The following is a 20,840-nucleotide window of genomic DNA, read 5'->3' as shown; positions in this document are numbered from 1 at the left end:
CTAACCTCGAGTTGCCTTGTTGATAAAAAAAATAATACAACGCACCATGAACACGAAAAATATCGTATTGCACCGAAAACGAAGTACACGTTCACTGTTCAGTTTCACGACCGATGCTGAGTTCCAAAAAAAGACGTGGAAGACTCCACAATCGACGTCCATTGACCCGTTTGTGATGCATATGACGTTGCTTCGGTCGACCGTTTTCGGTCCGATTTCCCTGCGCTGGGAACTCCCTGGACGATACCGAGGTCATGCCATACCCCCTGTTGGTGGAGGAAGGGAGTGGAAGATGGATATTGTTGACGTTACAAGGAGTGATCCGTCGGTTTTCGCGCCAAATAATATATTCCGTATCGTCGTCGATCCGAACCGGCGGAGTCCGTTAAAGCTCATAAGCCTATTGCGAACATCGTAGAGTCGCGTATGTGCGGTAGAGCGCAGCACTGAGGCATATACGCTGTCGTGTCTATATAATATTATATATATATATGTATGTATGTATACCATATAAATCGAACGGCGTATTACATTACTATTATTATATTGACGTCGGCGACCGCCTTATCGCGCACAAAATTACAAAACCGATAAGGGGATGCATCGTCTGCATAATATACGATCCTTTATTTACGAGTTTTTTTTTTTTTATATAAATATTTTTACATCCCAGCGGAGGATAAACGAGAAATCGTTCGCGGGACAAATACGACGGCGCAGATCAAAATATGGTAAACTGCAATTACGTAAAATTTGATTTGATGATCATCCGCGTAATAGAGTTATTTATTCCACGCTTGTATAATAGGTATAAGGTAAATGCTAAACGTCTGAATTTATTAAAGTTTAATATATTAAACATTTTATTGGATTTCCAAAACGTCCTCTCAGGTTTTCCTTCTTTTGGTACCTATGCTATAATTAATTAAAATTGTATCTGATTTGTTTGGTAATATTGAAGAAAATATATACATTGATTGAAACTAAAAAAAAATCAATTATATAGTACATTTGAAATAATTTCAAAGATTTTTTTCTAAAAATATTTATATCATTTAGACAAAAATATTTAATTATAAATGTATTATGTTTATAATTGTATTTAAAATAAAGCTTCTTCTATATATTTTTTTTAAATCGACTTTAATAATATAAATAAAAACTTATTCTAATCACTCTGTGATATATGTTTAACCAATACTTTATATTTAAAAAATATAACGAGGTATTTTTAGTTAATTTAATATATTTTTGGTTAAAATCTATTTGGAATATTAATTGTTGAGCTGCAATAAAATTACGTAGGTATCAATATGGACATGAAATATAATAATGTACATAGTCACATATACATATTATACATATATTACTTGACATCGCATATTTATAAAACAAAAAGTATAAAAGTATTATGAAACTTATTTCAATAATATGTATGTATCATGAATTCATGATAACATTTTAACAAAACTTTTTATCCAAACAGACTTTTTGAAGTAGAGCATGAAATAATATAGGTACTTCATAAGGTATCACGCGAAAAATGAACTCATTTTATGTTTAGCGTTCTTTATTTTCTTACCGTATTATTATATAAGATTGTAAAACTATAGATTAATTATATTGCTACTCTTGCTAGTTCAATTACAGGCCTTTTTTTTAATCATAGTTGCAACAACTAACTAAAGTTACTGTTCATACTCGCCATCCCTCCGCTATATGTTGTTTACTCACCCCCATGTATAGATGCATTCCTATATTTATATTATTTGTTTATAAGTTAAGAATACAAATATAAAACAATAACTATAATTATTATTTTATAGGATTATTATCAGATTTTAAATCACTTAATAAAAATGTAAAATTAATTTTACTGTAAAAAAATACAATATATCGTAATAGTATTTAAGCAAATATAATTATTTTATTGAAATATAATAAATTACCATATAATATGTTTTTTTGAGAATTAATTCTTTGTTTTGTTTAACTAAGCATGTGCGAATACTGTTAAATATAAATTTGATATTTAGTATTTACCTATATTGTACTTGAAAATGTTTGTTAATTAACAGTATTGTTTATTTTAATTACTATTTAATGTAACTTACACACTACTAAAAACTACTTAACACCTTTAATATTCTTAAATCTATCTTAATCAATTTTTTTCCAATTCTTAATACACCTATTAAGTATTTATAATACTTATCCTGTAAAAAAACTATCTCAACTACCACTAAACATTAAACATTAATATATACCTTTAAATAGTTTAAATGTCCAACGCTAATCAACCATACTTTTTTACAACAAGTTATTTAGTGTCAAATGTCAATAGGTGTTAAAATTTTATAAATAAAAGCACTTATAAAAAACACAAGTCAGACTATCTCCATGATATGGATACCTAGTCATATCGGCATACCTGGAAATGAGATAGCAGACACATATGCCAAACAGTCCATCTCATCTCCTCACTCTCTAATCATCGGCTCACATACTCTGCAAGACTCAAAACACTTTATTACTGATCACATTCTAAAAAATTGGCAACACTCCTGGTCAACCCAACGTACTAAACTAAACGAAATCAAACCCAGCATTCTCCCATGGCCAACCACTCCACTTACCAGGCGTCAAGAAGTAATTCTTAATAGACTTAGAATCGGTCACACATGGTTAACCCACAAACACTTAATGTCCAAAACGGATCCCGAACCTTGTCTCTCATGCGGCGAAACACCTACAGTCAAACACATTATATGCTTCTGCCGTGAACACAACAATGTTAGAGTCAACCTCAAACTAGCTGACAATCTCTACGAAGCTCTTGGTCCTGACCCCGACAACACTCAGAAGATATTTACCTTTTTAAAATTAACTAAATTATATAACCTAATCTAAACACACCTTCACACCCCAAGCTTGAATTGTATAAATATCCCTCCTTTATCACCATATGTTAAATTTAACTTCAGCCAATAATCTTTGTTGTTGCGGCTTAATTTTAAATAAAAAAAAAAAAAAAAAAACACAAGTTTATATAGATATATATTTGTATAAATACATCACTATTCACTATATTATGGTTTATGAAAAGAAAAAACAATTTATATTTTTATATTTTGTGCGTACTGAACGATATTTCAAAAGAAATAATAAATCGTAAATTAACTTTTACCTTACAGTTCATAAGTACCTATAACATTAACCTTTTGGCTCTAGTAAGTCGAGAAAACATAAAAATGTAACCACGAAAAAACAAAATAAACATGGCCTGTAATGTAAACCATTGAACCATCATGGTTGCAAGCAAATAAAATGTATACAAATTAACCAAATTATACATGTTATAATAGCAACAACAGCGCCAAAAATAGTTAAAAAGTGTACAATACAAATGAAACATTAAAAAATTTTAAAATATACTTATATAAATAGGGTGTCAACCATTGATATACAAATAAAACAGAATTATAGGTACCTACTCATAGCTTGCAGGCTTTTCGTTGAATTAATATTATTTCTAACAGCGCCAAACTCTCAAGTTTTCAGTGCTCAATTCAAATGTGTAACGAAAATCACCATTTATATAATGTGTCTTGAAGAAACCAATCACCCAATCAATTTAAATTTTTAACATATTCACATAAGCTTTTAAACTATTTAAATAATTAAATTAAATATTCATAATATATATATACGTGATCCTAAACGATATTTATCCATTATTTAGTTATTGAAATTCAATTTAATTATTTGCTTATTATATATTTTCATTTAAATGAGTTTGTTATTATGAAAAATGCATATATAAATATATTCCAAGAATAACCTCTATAGTTCATAATTAGTAAGTAAAAGAAATTAAAAAGAAATTATTTCGGTTGAAAAAATACAGACACTGAGACAGACGCCTATTGTTAATCCGACTAGCCATACAATAACGTGCCACTACTGCGTGATTTGCATTAGACGTGTGATATAATGGTATAATAATATATCTATGGAAGTGTTTAGCGTCAAATCATTTGCATCACTTACGAAAAACAATTATAATACACTGAAAATGAATAAAGTAAATTTCAACTCAATATATTTTAGTTAAAATAACATATCCAATTGAAATTCATAAAACTAAGACTTAAATATATTTCATTTTAAGCACTCATGATTTTAATATTTTTTTCATGTCTACTTAAAAAACAAATTTGCTGAAAGTGTCATAAAACAAAGACTATAAAAACCGTGTTGTTGGATTTTTGGCCAAATGGTAAGATGAAAGCCGCCAATAATAAAAACACTAAATAAAAATATGACGTAGTGAATACCAATAAACTGATAGACGTAATGACGATTAAGTAGAACTTACTATATGGCAATATAACAGTACAAAATAACTACACAAAATGCTCCCACATAAATAATCAGAAATTTGTAATCCGTCATTGGTTAACCCAATTTACCAACAAACTTATGTGTATAATTGCATGTAATGGAAATAAAAAAAATAGATATCAATTAGGTATTTGTATTTAAGTCTAACTTATATAGTAGACAAAGTTAAAATGGAAAATCATTCGGTTATTATACACAGGCGGCGTATCAGAAAAATAATTATATTGAGCAGTCGAACTATATAATAATTGATTAATAAAAAATAAAAATAACCTTTTGGAGCTTCGATAGACACATGATGTTTGTAAATTAGAATCGCAAAGCGGTCAAGCTAGGAAGTAGTAATTAAAACTCGAAAGAATTTTCTTGATGAAGCATCTGATGCATTCCATTCTACTGGTACCACCTCCTCTAAATAAGCGCATATTACACACCACAGGATTAGTCGATTAACCATCGATATGAACTGCTGTCCGCAAATCCAATTTCAATTTTTGACCTTCAATTACTTGATCAATAGACTTTGACTAAATTTGGAACTCACTTTTTTTTACTATTTAATACTATGCAACTGTGGTAAAATCCATCAAACTGAGTGTACTGTCTATTTTTTCCAACTGCAAAAATCTTGATTATATTGACGTAGTGTTATATTAATTTACAGACCGGACATCGCCCACAGCCTTTCTCATTGAATGTTTACAATACTAGTTGTATTATTGATCACGGTGTCATTCTAGCCCTAATGACTTACCTACTGTCAAATGAAAATAAAATAACAAACCCGAAACTTAACGTTTTATTGTAATAATAAATAATATGGAATAGTTCATACAAATTTTTTTTTTTTAATTAGTCTAAAAACTCATAATATATATGTATATAATGAAATGTTATTTTATATTTATTATTCATTTATTGAACCCAACTTTTTTAAATTTAATTTTTAATCTTTCTTTTTTATTGTGATCTGTATTTTTAATTCTTTACAACAGCCAGATGTCATAGCTCATACCAGTGCTATGATTTACAATCACTTTTTATATTTTTTTCAAAAGAGAGATAACGAAAATGTTAAAAACTCTAAAATTCTAAATCAATTTATTATTTGGACTCTCAGACACAAAATAATATTTAACATACTATAAACAAATGCATAACACTGAACGATACATTCGTCATTTTAAAATTGCATTTTGTTATAGGTAGGTACTTTAGAGCTTAACAAAACATAAAAATATATGAAAATAAATAAATAATAAAAATACATAAAACTCAACTCTGACACGTTTAAAGTATATTTTAGTACTTAAATTTTAACCAATCATCTTTAAATAATCTATACAATATTTATAACTCAATTTTAATAAAAGAGACAACATAACGATTCGTATAATGTTTTAACAATGATGTTATACTGGTAAATCATACAAACAAATGTATGTCTTAACATTTATTTTTGAATATTATCAAGAATTTAAATTTTTTCAAATGAATATATTATCTACGTTCTAGAACATACAAATAATCCAAAACTTTATTAAACCATTTAAACCTACTATGAAAATAACATTCTAAGTTAACACTTACCTTCGTTAGTTTCCTTGACAAACAGATTCAACGTTTAAGCCAGATTAGTCACTACTACATTATTCGTTAATAAAAACGTTTTACTACAACGGTTATCGCGTAATAAGCTCATCATGGTTGTCTCGTCATCATCGTTTAGGATCACGGCGCGTATAGGCTAACGTTTGGCGGGCGACTCGTTGGAAAACGCTCGCTGTCGGCGCGCCGCCACCGGACGATTGTCTACCCCACCCTAATGGTAAAACTATCATGCCACCATACCAGTAACCACCCCCATGTTGTGCAAAATGACTTGAAATTACACTTCGATAAGAACCACACCAAAACTAAAATTATTATTATTTCCGAACGAAACTCTATTTACTACCGACTTTTTATTTTTATTGCCAATATCATAATCATAACAATATCGCGCTGACATAATATGTGTTATGAATACTTTGTTGTATAAACCTAAAAAAACTGAAACAATTTCAATTGTAGGTATTTGTGTAAATGCCAACTAACTGAAAAATCAGACGTAATTGTAGTATTAAACGCATTAATTTTAGTAACAAATTTAGATATACCTAAATATTTTAGTAAGATATAAATAAATATATAATGCAAAGTTGTTCGCGTAGTTATTCAATTAAATTAATATGTTACTCGCAAAACAAATTTGGTTTTAATATGAATTAATATCGTTATATCAATTATGATCAACGATAAATGTCGTTATTATACAATACCTACCAACACGATATCAAATTACCGAAAATCAATCTTAATAGTCCTATTATTTTTTTTTTATTTCAGAACCATTATCATAATGTATTCCATCAACAGTAAAAAAAATCATTAAGTTTTTAATTATATACCAGTAGCTGTGGACAAATTAAAAAAACGGTCTGTCCTTAATAGTATTTACAAAATTCAGAAGAATAATTTGACTTTCTGAGTGATAAAAGTTCTTTTGAATCTACGAGTATTACGTGACAGAATTCAAACTAACTTAATATTGAGCTATCCCAACAAAACATAGATGAAAAAAATATAACTTGCTCGTTAGAATATAAAGTCAGACAGTAAAAACCGTGGCTTTTTAAAATTAACCTAGTCACGTGTTACTTTATCTATTTATATAATATTATACATTGTCACAATACATTAAAAAATAAAATAATGTAGATACAGGTACAAATACCTTACTGTCTTCAATATATTTATATAGATAAAATACAGATATTAATTATTTCTCATTTTATAGTATTTTTGTTCATGTTTCAATTTATGCAATCCCGAAATTATTTTAAGAATACTTGGGGTAAGATAGGTAATTAATAAAAGTAAAAGATAATAATCGTATTAAAATAAATTTAATTTAATGATTAATTGTGTATAAAAAACACTATCACCTATAAAAATAAATGTTATTAACCTTGATATATTTGATATGAAGTTAGTATTTAGTATTTTAGTATCATAATATTAGGGATGGGTACCTTACTTTTATTTCGACACAAAAATTATCCTTATAATACCTACATATTTCTTTTTAAATCATTTTCGTTAAAATTTAAATACTAAGAATATTTAATGACATGTTTGATTTGTATAACAATGAATTTATTTAGCAAAAATTTTAAATAGAACTTACCATTTAAAATTTGTCAGAAATGGAATAACCGTTGGCACATAAATCAACAACGAATGGTCATTTATGGAGTAAAATGTAGTCGTTTCTAACATGAAAATGTATAGATTAATGTTCCATTTGTGACTGAAGTTTTTCGGAATCGTAAATAACGAGTATGTTTCCGCTTGATGAATCGTCTCTAAATGGTTTCATACATATACGTAAACTAGTAAAGTAAAATTATACCATTCGATTTAAATATTTTTACTACAAGTGTATATTATACAGGATGATTCACCAAGCATGCCAACCCTTTTTTCATCAATAATGCGGTTATTTAAAATCTGATTTATGGAATCTTTCATTTCACTTAGTGGCCATGTATTGCAATATATCCTACTTAAGACGAGTAGATTCAAACTTCTATTTTTACAATGATAAACCCCCCCCCTTCGTATTATAAATTATTTATTACCTAAATAAAATTTTTCCTAAAAATCTTAACGAATCTAAATTAAAATATGATTTTTAAGCATGGCATTTAAAAATTCCAAAATTCAGAATTTAAATAAATTCATTGTTAGAGGAGGACAATAGGGTGAATATTATTGGTGAATTATTCTGTATATTGTATATACCATATACATTATACATATGTTTTTAGATATATTTGGTATGATTATTGTTATAAAAGTAAAACTATGATTTAGGTTTATTCGAAACCATTCTTTTTAAATATAGGTTGGTAGGTAAAATTTAGGTACTTACGTATATTTATAAAAACCAACAAAGCAAGTCATAATGTCATATACCTATCTTAAAATTTCAATGGTTTTAATAAAATCCACAATTTTACTGTTTTTAAATGTTGGCAACATTACATTTTTTTGATTCAACAGTAAAATTAAATGTAATCACGTTTTATCTTTTTAAGAAATTTAATGTAGTTGTGTGTTATGTAAACGTATATTATGTTATCCTACTATATGTTACCATTTTTACTTCTTGAATTTTATCAAATAAATATACATTCAAAAAGATTATAAATTAACAATTTAAATTCTATAAACAATTCACACTTGTGTAAAAATTATATTTTTTCAAGATATTTAAAAACTTGGTTTATTTGTGATACGCAAACAAATATATACAGCCACAATATAATATAATATTTCTATTTGAAAATGTTTTCGATGGTTTTGATGTCGTGGAGTACCCAAATCCAATCGTTTAACTGTAGAAATGTGTTTTTTAATGCATCGATGTGTTTATCGTCCGTATCGACTGTACCATACACTTACGATAAAACCCAATCACAAGATAGCTTTTGCAAAGTCCGAATAGTCATGCTCTGGTGCAAATCCTTTGGGAGATGACAAGAAAATCGACTGTTAAGTCGAATGTCAAATCACAAACGAAACAATTCAAGAAAAACTTTATACATAACTATAAAAGTTCAAAAGCAAATATTTAAAAAAATTATTTAAATTCATAACCGATTTAAAATGGTTTTTTATTTTGAAATACGCTAATATAGTGTTGGATTTAAGTTTGATATTTAAGTACTTCATTTTTCTTCATTTCTATTGCATTTTTTACACATAATATGTGTTTTCGTTTACCTCGATGATGATAATTTATGATTTTCCAACGTAAACTGTGTCATAGGCAAGTTTAGTATAATTTAATAATTATAGTACCTACTTCGGAAATTGATTGTTTAAATATATAAAAATCAGTGGGCAGGTAGGTAACTGCTCTGATGTGTATACAGAATGATCTATTTAAGTGGGTACCCTAATTACTTCGAAAAGTATTGACTTTTTTTGATTTAAAAAAAAAAACTTTTAGGTTTATGTTTTTTTTAAATCGTATAATATTTTAATTTTTTTCACCCTTATATTTATTGGTGAAACCATTATCAACTTTTGATTTTCAAATGGTAACATATAATTAAAATAATAAAACGACTTTTTTTTATGAATTTACGTGTTAACATTTTTTTTTCGTTGATCAGTTTGTAAGATACAGCTCCTCAAAGTATTGGTGGTTTTTACTATTTTTTCAATAATTGTGAAGACCAGGAGCTATTTATAACTTCAATATCGCTGAATCCAAGTACCCAAATAAATAACAATTAATTAAAGATAACCACTTTGAACCCTAATAATTTTTTAACTTATCGACTAATTGCACTAATTAGATTTATTTTGTTATATACAACAACAAAATTAAATTGTTATTTAATGAGTTAAAATCCAATTTCGTCAAAATTCAAACATCAGACACTCATTTATCGTACATAATAATATATTAGCGATACTCATACATTGCAATATTTCCCATTATAACGTCATAAATATTTTGACTCGTAATATATATATAATATGATAATATACTAAATATATAATATTATATTAAATACCAATATTTTCGATGTGACAAATAAATCTATATTATGGATTAAAGTGTAAAATGAGAACTTTTTTTTTTAAATCTCTGATCGAAAAACCAGTAAAACTAACTAAGGCCATAAGTGGGAAGGAATTCATAACAAAAAACACGCGGTGCTTGAAAAACAAAGCACAGGCGGCCACTTTTTGTCACACTTAAGGCATCGATCCGCGTTGTGGTACAAAAACCACTCGATTTCCTATACCGGTAACTCTTTGAAGAATTTTTTTCACGGACAATATCAATTGTGTACGGATATAGTTTTATACAGCCTACAATATTATACTTACGTATTTTAGACACGTGTGCGTATATATTATGCTGAATAGTATAAATTCTATAACACAAAGTTACTACACAGACATAAACATTAAACACTGTTGCAATAATACGAAAATATACTACTTAAATACAATATACTCGCAATATGTAGGTATTGAAAAACTCTAATTGTTTTCGATATATAACGTTATAAGTACAAACGCACGGGTGTATAATATATACGTCTATACCTAAAACGGAACTCGTGGTTCGGTTATTAGTCGTCCGGATCCGGAAGGCACCACGCCGGTGTTATGTAACACATATATAAATATATGTGTGTATATATTATGTATCTATATTATGTATAGTCAAGTTTCCGACAACGTTGCACCAAATTGACTAGTCGAAATAAGCAAACATTGGCACATATATTATATTCTAAACGGAATACCGAACACTCAAATACAATTTTATGGTATAAATATAAAAAAGAAAAAACCTGTGGGTATAAGTTCCAAGACTGTAATGTAAATATTACTTTAGTTAAAATTTAACTATAAATGGTTTATTATTTAATGAATCAGATATCCAAATTATGCCAAAAAAAGTTTTTTAGTCTTGAGGGACTTAAATGCTATCAAAAAGTGTAGGTACTTCCAAAACATAAGTATTCAGAAAAGAAAAGAAACCGGTATCTCCAAGAATATTTTATAATCAACATGCTATATTATGCTTATGTTTTTATGATAATTGATTAATGATACATAAAAGGAATGTTATTACAGCAGTATACGTACAATAATGTTTGTTCATCCTGAAAGACACCTTTACACGTAAAAATAATAAGTAATACAAATATTAATAAATTAAGAATTAGTTTATTGCATTATAAAATCCCAGACTGATAATTAAATAACAGTAAGTTAATAATAATTAATATTTGATATTATTACAAAGGAACATAACATCATAATATTATACTGATAGTGTATTTGATAAGTGATAATCCTGATGCGTAAAATATATTGTGGCTCCGCAAGCGTAATTATTTCTGCCACCGGACTATAGTTGGAACGTTATTAATAGGTGAAATTTATTAATATATTATAAATAAGACTAAAATCGTCATAAATTATTTAGCGGGTTATTGTTTTAGGTTTTTTTTTCAAGCGAAATAACGATTTGAAATGAAACGCTCGTCGCTCACTGCAGTAATTATAATCTAATAAATTTGCATTTACCACAGCCGTTACTGCAGCCTATACTGCATTGGGAATTTGGACATCTCGTTCGTAGTTACATATACGATTTGTATTTCTAAAAGGAAAGTCGTAAATGTATTAATGTTTTACACACGTCCCCAGTACCGTTAGTAATAACACAAATATTAATACATATATTTTTAATTTATTATATTTTTTTAAATAAAAACATCGTCTTTAAGTAAATAAGTATTCTATAGACTCTTTTATATAAAAATAAATATTGTATATATAAACTTTATGTACTAGTACTACAATACATTATGTATTATAGGTGCGCTCAAACTTAAAGTCACAGTTATTCAAAATGCATAATTTTTTTTGTGTACATAACTCTCCATATCATGGTAATAAATTGGAGATTTCAAAGTTTTCTTTCTTAAAATATGTATTTAATATAATATAGTTATATGCATATGTCTTATAACATTGATGTACCAGATCGGTTTAATTTTTTATCCATAATATCCCTTTAAAGATTTAGTTAAGAAAAATTTCTATACACATCATGTTATAATAGTATAGTATAAACATTAATTTATTTATTCTTTTTATAAACATTATACATTTTTTTCTGTATTTTGGTTTTCATACCTAAGCCTATATAATAGTATAAGTTACCTTTAAGGTATTTAAATCGCTAATATTGCAGAAAGTTTAGGAAAATAACGCGCTCGGAATTCTAATGTTGCTGGCCGATAAGAACGATTACCTATCGTACTCGCTGGCTAGTAACAAACGTTTTCGTCTAGGAGATTTTTAAATTTATCGGTCTCTGTGTTGAAAGGGACGTTTTTAGTTCATTTGCAATTCTCAATTCGACCAGCGACTACATACGCACATTTAAAAAATGGCTACTCATTACCGTAACACACACGAAATACAAGTCGAACTAGTCCATATCCTGCATGAAATAGTTGTGGGCTTTATGGACGGATTGTATGACGAACACTACAACATGCACACCTGGCTCCTAACTTTTCTGAATTCTATCGATCAAGATACCATATCGAAACTTGTCGAGCTGTTTCAAGAGTCGGAACCCGTGGATTCCACTGTGGTCCTCGAAGACGTAACGCACGACGCAGAATACACTAATGACACCAATGACCAGGTCGTTTCAATTTTCGTCGGCAGAAGTGCAATATTGTCGAGTGGCGACGCGCCGTCCTTGGAGTTGGGGCCTGTCGAACCCACTCCGATTACCGAGGACGGCCCACTCGACGATACGGTGAAGAAGACGTGTGAAGCTGAGAACGAAATTGAGCCGGCTCAGGGCATTGAAGAGCCAGACAGCGGTGAGGTCGTAGGTAGGCTGGACCCGCCAGCAACAACCGGAAAATCCGACCAGCCACGAAGGTACAAGACCTCGTGCTGGAAAGGCGTCAGGCGGATTTTCCGACGTCTATGTTGCTGGCGAAGAGAAACCGTCCGCGACCCACGTTAGTCTGGCGGTCCCCTAAAGGCCGAAGATGTCGTCAGGAAGACGGCGACGTATAGGAGGGGAGGATACGGGAAAGAGCACGGAAGGTGCACGGCGGTAAGTCACCCGAACGCGTTTCCCGACCATCCACGTAGCGACGGGTTCACGAGCGTAGCGCGCTCGGTCGTCGTTGACGCGCGAGACCCTCTGGCGGCTCGGCGAGCGTCCGGCAGTTACGGTCGCGTGGATCGACGGACGACGATGTCGACAGCACGGTGGTTAGTTGAGGCAACGGCGAGGGCAACGATTCCGCCCCGACCGCACCTACGATGATGACGACGGCGATGGCGACTCGTTACGATGGCAGTGGCGGACACCTTGGCACGGGGTAAGTGGTATAGAGATTTATGCGCTAGGAACACGGACGTCAGCGGCACCGGACCCGAGGAAACTATGAACGTTTCAGGGTCCGGTGGCGTGCGACTTCGTGGCGACGGTCATTGCCGGACAAAGACGCGGCTGAAGGGACGACGCCAGGACGAAAATTACCGATTGTCAAGGATCGCGGCACGTCGCTCGTGCCGCGGTCCGATCGCTCTCGCCTTTTCGTCCCGCGGTAAACCCACATCGGCCGGGTCGCTTGTCCGCATAGCGATCACCGTCCACTCCGCATGCGCCAAATCTCGATTCTCTCGCTTCGTTTCCAACGGTATCCGCCGCAAGTCTGTCGCTAGAGTCGTCTCGCCGTCAACCATCAAAGCGCTAACATCGCGCACTAGCCGCCGTTGCTTGTCGCCGTCGACCATCGCTCCCGCGGCCGTCTCGGTCTGGCCTCGCCGGCTGGGCAAGGTCGTCACGCGTCCGAGCAAACGCGCCCGTGACACTCGTCTACCCGTGGGACCGGTCGTGGAACGTTGTGGAGGTGACCAGTGGCCAAAACTGTTACAAATCCGCACCCAATCGCCATCCCGTATCCTCCCCTCCTTGTTTTTGTGTCTCCTGACTGACGTATTTTTTTTTTTATTTAATTTTATAACTTTTTTTTGTGTATATACTGTTGTTGTTTATAGATTCTTCTACATTGTTTGTCTCCCCCCCTTTTCGACTAAATCTTTTACATGCAATATTTAAATTATAGTCATTTTGTACTATTTTTTCTCTTTTTTTTTTAAATGTTTCCCCTTTTTGTATTTGGACCATGAGCATTCCTCCTACCCCTTTTTTGACTTTGAAAATCTTTTACTTGTAAAAATGTAATAATTTAGCCATTTTGTGCTAATTAATAAAAATTTATACATATTGTATCTTCAAAAATGTTTTCCTTATGATAATAGCAACTTTGCTATGTTTTTTTACTGTTATAAAATATTTTTTCAAAACTGTATGTTCATTTTTTTTTATTTGAAACATGTACCTATATAAATTTATACATATGTAACTGTTCGATCAATTGTTATAATATTTGAATTTTGTAATTGATTATAAATTTGTTAAATTAATAAAAGATAATTTTTGTATACACAAGCAATTTTAGTTTCTTCTTTTTTTCGTATTGTTAAGTGTGTAAATCAAATGGTAATGACTAAAAATCATTAAAAGGTATAATATGTCTCACGTTGTACGATATAAGGTATATAAAATAATCATCTTAGAGTGATTTACTAAATTATTCATTTTGTGACTAGATTTTATTTGCCCAAATAAAAAGAAATACGAAAAGGTTTGATGTTAAATTGGACAGTTCTACATCATCTGGAATATTTAGTTTTAATTTTTTGAGCTCTTTAAAAAAAAATAATGAATATCTTAAAACGTTAAAACTCTACCATCACTTTCTCTCTCTCTCTCTCTCTACCATATACACAAATTTAACTCGAGAATTCCTAATCAAATATTCAAAATAATACCATACTCAATGATAATACCGATTTTCTTTTCCCATGCATTTCGATAAATAGCATGACAATAGTAAGACAATAGTAGGACATCTTCCTCTTAACCTTTTATATAAAAATAATTTCAATTTAATAAAACTAAATTATTCGTAATTTAATATGCAATTATTTATTCTTTCTGTTGTCTAATTTTATCTAAATATAGAATACATTTCCAAATTTATGTTTACCTATAAAATTATAAGTGTATATTTTTTATCATTAGGTACATACTTGAAACAATTAAAATCGCTAATAATACAAAAATATAGCTAATATTATAAATTAATTAATAAATTAAAAAAATTTTGTAAATATTATATAACTTTAAATAAGTTTAAGAGTATAAAATAATTAATAATTAATAAATATATTTGGGTTTCTGTCTACGCAAAATTAAAAATTAGACAAAAAAAAATATCTTATATTAAATAAAAAAAAATTGGTAACGACGACACGTCACGATCTCGGATCTAAGACGTCCTCTCAAGCTAATAGTACGTGCGAAAATCACCACCGACTCCAATCCGTACTCGAATTATATATTACACCTACATTAGCGATTCCGTTTGAAAATTAGTTCCGTATTGTTCAGTTCCGTAAATATTTCATACTCGCATCGTAACAGTATACGCAGTAAACTACACACACACACACACACGTCTATTGTCTATGTATTTAAACTATACACGTATGTGGTATACACTATACATATCATGTATGCGTATACTCATAATATATAATACCTATATACACTATACAGGATGATTTTTAAGCATGCTCACTCTATCTGTGTGCTTAAATTATGCATATATTCAAATCATCATGTATGTAAAGTAATAATAACTATGTATATACTATATATATATATATATTTATTTATATTTATTTATAACATAGTTTATATGATGTAAACCGTAAGTTGTGACTTCTATAAGACTTCATTAATATAGGTAAATACAGTGCTGTCACGACGTGGTGGTATTATATACCTATATATGTCCTATATAGGTATCTACTACAGTAGTATATAATATAAATTAAGCGGCACTCGCGTACAACTAGACAATTGTTTATTGAATATGCCATCAGTGTACAAAAGTCGTTGGTACTAGTCCATAATACATATTTTATATTATTTTAAAATACATACAATGTGTCGTGTATGTAAGTGATTAGCAAAAAAAAAATGTGAATATTAAACACAATTGTCCCGAAAAATCCTTAACTGTAGTGAAAGTCTATCTATTTAGAGTTCGAAATATTATTGTTTTAGGTTAAATCGTGAAGTTCATATAATTAAACGTATGCATTATATTCATTAGCATTTCGAGGATTAGTGAGAGGGATGAAAGAGAAATTTCAACCCCAGGGTTCAATATTCATAATTAGCACATCCGCCGCAAACCTGAATGTCAATAATTAGAATTTTAAATGTAAAAATTGTATTTGCTGAAATTGGTATAATAAACCCACGACAGTGGTGTAGCTGAATTGCCTATCTAAAACTCCGTGTTATCGTAATTTTATTATTACTTAATACATATAACTTTACTGTAATAAGATGATTGAAAAATAGACCCAATCATGGCCGGGAATACAAAACTAAAAGTCATGTAAAAATCGTGAATTAGCATATAATTCGGTTGTTATTATGTAGCTATAAGTCTTATTATTTATTACATAGACAAAAATAGTATATACGCGTATATACTAGCTATTATACACACATAATAATATGTGCGTGTACAATACTACGATTGATGATGTGTATACAATTATATTAATAATCTTAAATATTTTAATTTAATATTTATGCACAAAATTAATTTTATAATATCCTGATAAGATGTTAAACGCATTTGCTCAATAACATATTTTTTCTAATTGTTGCTACGTCCCTATGCACATAAATGTCAACGTATTATGCAACTGATGTCTATTATGTATTATTTTTATTATGTAATGATATTATGTAGGATAAAGGTATATAAATTAAAAATATAATATATTTTCAATAATTTCATGCTACTAGCATAAGAATTGAACAATAATCGACCTTTGTTCATTTACCAGCTTATATCCAAAATATAAACATCCATCTGGTCTTGTATGAATATGTACACGTTCAAATAGTGGCGTAGCCAGGTGAGAGTTCTGAGAAGGATGCAGCCACCTAACCCCCAATCACCCCGAAATGAAAAGAAAATTTAAAAATTATTTTAATGGTCTATGAAAGTCGCTAAAAAAGTCTAGTATTTTTAAAATATAAAAATAAAAATCAATGCTGTTATTATTATCTTTTCCTACATGTTAAATTTATGGACGACGTTATGCGTATTGGATTTATTTGTTCGGTTATCAAATCAATGATTTACAAGCATAAATTTCAGGTATCGGCGGTTAAATGAAAAAAAATTATAATAATTTACTACTTCATAGTCCTTATCCTAAATTCTCGTATTAATACAAGTGTATACGCGTTCAAACAATCTATAACTTCTATAACTTATAAATAGGTACCTAATATAGGAGAGTAGTGACTGGTATCGTTTTTCGGGACACCTATAATTTGAACTCCGTATGTATTGACAAAGAATAATATAAAGATAGACAGCAATTTACTAATACAGTGTGACCAGTATAAAAGACTTATGCACTGAAAATATGATATTAACAACCGATTACGCCTTACCTATATTTGATACTTATAAAATGATTTAAATTTTCCATATCAATAAGTGGCTCAATCCCCACCGGCCACCAGTCCCCAGTGAACATCTACAGGCATTATTTTTGATTTACGTTCTGTGATAATATTATAATAGTTAGGTAGGTACATAAATTACGATTCACGAACACACGATAATATGGCAAATGTTTATATCATATATTAAGATTGTAGTACCCTGTATGGTATAGGTAACATAATATTATCCATTCTATATTGGTAACCCGCGTATACAAACAAAATGTCGATTTGTGGTATTAATTATTATACAGAGAGGGTTCCTAATTTCCTATACATATAATGTCGTGTGCTCCTGTGACCGTATTGTTGATTTAGGTCGTCCACGTAGGTTTTGCGATGCAGTCGCTACGCCAAAGGTCGATGTTTTTTTTTGTTTTTCTGAACAATTGTAAATTAAATTCATACCAACGGGCGTATACCTTTAAACGCCAAGTCCACTCTGACCGTGTCACACAACGCGATTGTTCGTTGTTTCCGCAATAATCTGTAGTCCTATGTAATATACTATAATCGGCCATGATATCTATAAATATATATATATATATATGTATATTATAGCCTATAGGATCCTCGGATGTATAATTAATGATTTTTTATTTAGCCTCTTTTTTTCTCATCGATTGGTTGTAAAAAAAAAAACTGCTTCATTGTTATTCACGTCACTCAACTGTACAATGCAATACCGTCCTACGGTATAACTTAGTCCTTATACTCCTTAGTCGATCTATAGTCCAACACGCGAATGCCATGGCACGATTCTCGATTGATTATTAAAACTATGTAATGGTAGGTATAGAAACCGTAAAGTTATCCAAAGATATTTATTATTATATATAAAAAACTTTCCTTACCTACGTTTAGGTATAGACGTAGATACTATCTTTAATATGGCTAAATTACATGTCTCAAACTAACATTTTTTTTTTTTTTTGTTAAAACCGATTTCCAATCAATTGATAGGTTGAGGCTGGTATCTGAGTACATTTTTTTTTAAAGTTTTCTTCAAAATTCCTATAGATTTTCTATTATTTCCTTGTTAACTATATTGTCTATATTGTCGTGTTTTGATCAAGGGGATAAATGCACAAAATGTTGTAAAAAAAAAATCAAGGATCTGTGATTCCGTACTAATTTCTTTTGTAACAAACAATGCCATTTAAAAACCTGAGTTTCATATCAACAAAATCGTGTAGGACTGGTTTTCAAATGAGTATATTTGGTAAGTGGTAATTATTTTAAAAACGAATGAGTTTGTTAATTAAATTATAAAACCGGAAATAATAGACTTAAAACCTTATCTGCAGTAAACTATATTGTTTTTAAAAAAACGCATGACTATTAGTCAGAGGTTAAACTGGATAAAGTGGATAGGAACACAAGGGAACTAAAGGAACTCAGTCTCCCTATAGTCACTACCTCTGATTGTGCTCGAGATGTAATACTTTAACTTATCTTCAAACGGTACACTTGTATACGCTGAGGAATTGAAGTTTAATCAAGACAATAATTTCCCCCCTGTTTAAAATAATTACTTACTATATCGAAAATGTATTGTTTTACATTTTTCAGCACCTATATTGATGACTATAATTTTTTTAATTTTATATTTTTAATCATCAAATTGATCGGTTCTATATTGCTATACGAGCATGGAAACTTATTAATTATTATATAATATTTAAATTGTTGTGCTGTGCGCCTAGTCCGATCCTTCTATTGGTAAATTTGTGGTTAACGGTCTTAGCGCGCGATATGACGAGGACGGGAGAAGGTTACCAATGGATTTATAATTTATATAAACGACGGACACGATATGCACAGCGAAATGGACACTAAAGGTATAAATACAATATACTAAACACATAAAAATAAACAATAATAATTGATGATAATTGTAAAAGCTCGCGGGCACATAAAAAACGCGCTACAGGTGTACAAGAAATATTATTAACACAATAACAATAAATAATAAACGGGCAAGTTTCATCGTAATAATATAAAAATGATATAAATGATAAACGTGTACGACCTGGTGCAGATCAACAAGGCGACTCGTCGGACGATCCAAGTCGGTGTGCGACGACTTCTTCGCGTGCACAGGACATCACGAAACGCGCAACACCCGCGACGCACGATTGACTGGCGTCCGGCAAGCGTCTGCCGAGTATACGGACAGCGCAAGTGTTGTGTGCGGTGTACAATACATGCACGAGGCGTGACGGTAAAATAAATTAAATGACCGGTGACCCGATATGATATATGGTCGTCACTGCATGTATATATATTAGTCATCAGCCGGACTGCACGGCATAGGCGATATTGGTGGTCAGACCATCATATATATCCCGGGGGTTACATCGGTTGCCACGAATAAACAGATTGCGGATAGAGGCAAGAATGACCGAAAATCCGCGGCCCGCGGTACCGTTGATCAACCGCGAGGTCTCAGCTGCACCGCAACAACAATAAGGCGCGCGCCGGCCAGTGTATAACGCCGATAACGCAACGCGTCGCCTGACTTGAGCAGAACGGCGACTTATAACGAACGTAAATAATATTGAACGGCCACGACCGCGACTTAAGATAGTGCCTACTATCTTGGCCACGACTTAAGAAAACTCGCGCGCGGCCGTGCACGCGGCGCGTCGGGCTCGACGGTCAGAAAAAAATTTAAAAAATCTTACCAGGCAAGAGCCTACGGAATGTACACCCAGTGGCCACCACACAGTTCGGCACTGGACGAAAGAGAGGAGGGGGTAAGTCGCCTCACTGCAGGCTTTCTGCGTCCGGTGCGCCGCTGAGAAGAAATATTCCGAAACTTTGGTGGCGATGGCGTGTGAAAACGCGTCCGTGTTCTAACACGTGCAACGTACCGAAAAGTCATACAAGAGATATATATATATAATAGCTTATACTTTATGTTCCCGTCGATAGTTTTATAAATTATATTATTCAACTTTTTCAACTCAAAATAGGCATGTTTAAAAAAAACTATTTTGTCAAATCATGTCCAAAGAAGAAAGAAAAATATTATATTATATTTTTATTTCTATAAGTATACATATTTATACCAATTATTCAATCGAATTAAAATAGGTTAAATTAATAAGTGTTAAATTCTATGTAGGTATGGGTATTT

At 31.1% G+C, this 20,840-nt stretch overlaps 1 protein-coding gene across 3 annotated transcripts in view; it reads right to left on the bottom strand.

The window, feature by feature from the left end:
• Positions 1 to 6,157, bottom strand: part of LOC107172037 (uncharacterized) — a 143,948-nt gene extending 137,791 nt beyond the window's left edge. For all 3 annotated transcript variants that reach the window (XM_089226857.1, XM_089226858.1, XM_089226860.1), the window contains exon 1: positions 5,995 to 6,157. The gene's annotated coding sequence lies outside the window, so the exon portion shown is untranslated. The remainder of the gene's footprint in view (positions 1 to 5,994) is intronic.
• Positions 6,158 to 20,840: the final 14,683 nt, after the last annotated feature.

Source organism: Diuraphis noxia, unplaced genomic scaffold (assembly GCF_037042655.1).
Source record: "Diuraphis noxia isolate RWA-SAM2 unplaced genomic scaffold, SU_Dnox_SAM2 contig0004, whole genome shotgun sequence".
NCBI classification, from domain to species: Eukaryota; Metazoa; Arthropoda; class Insecta; order Hemiptera; family Aphididae; genus Diuraphis; species Diuraphis noxia.
This window is presented reverse-complemented; position numbering and strand designations above follow the sequence as displayed.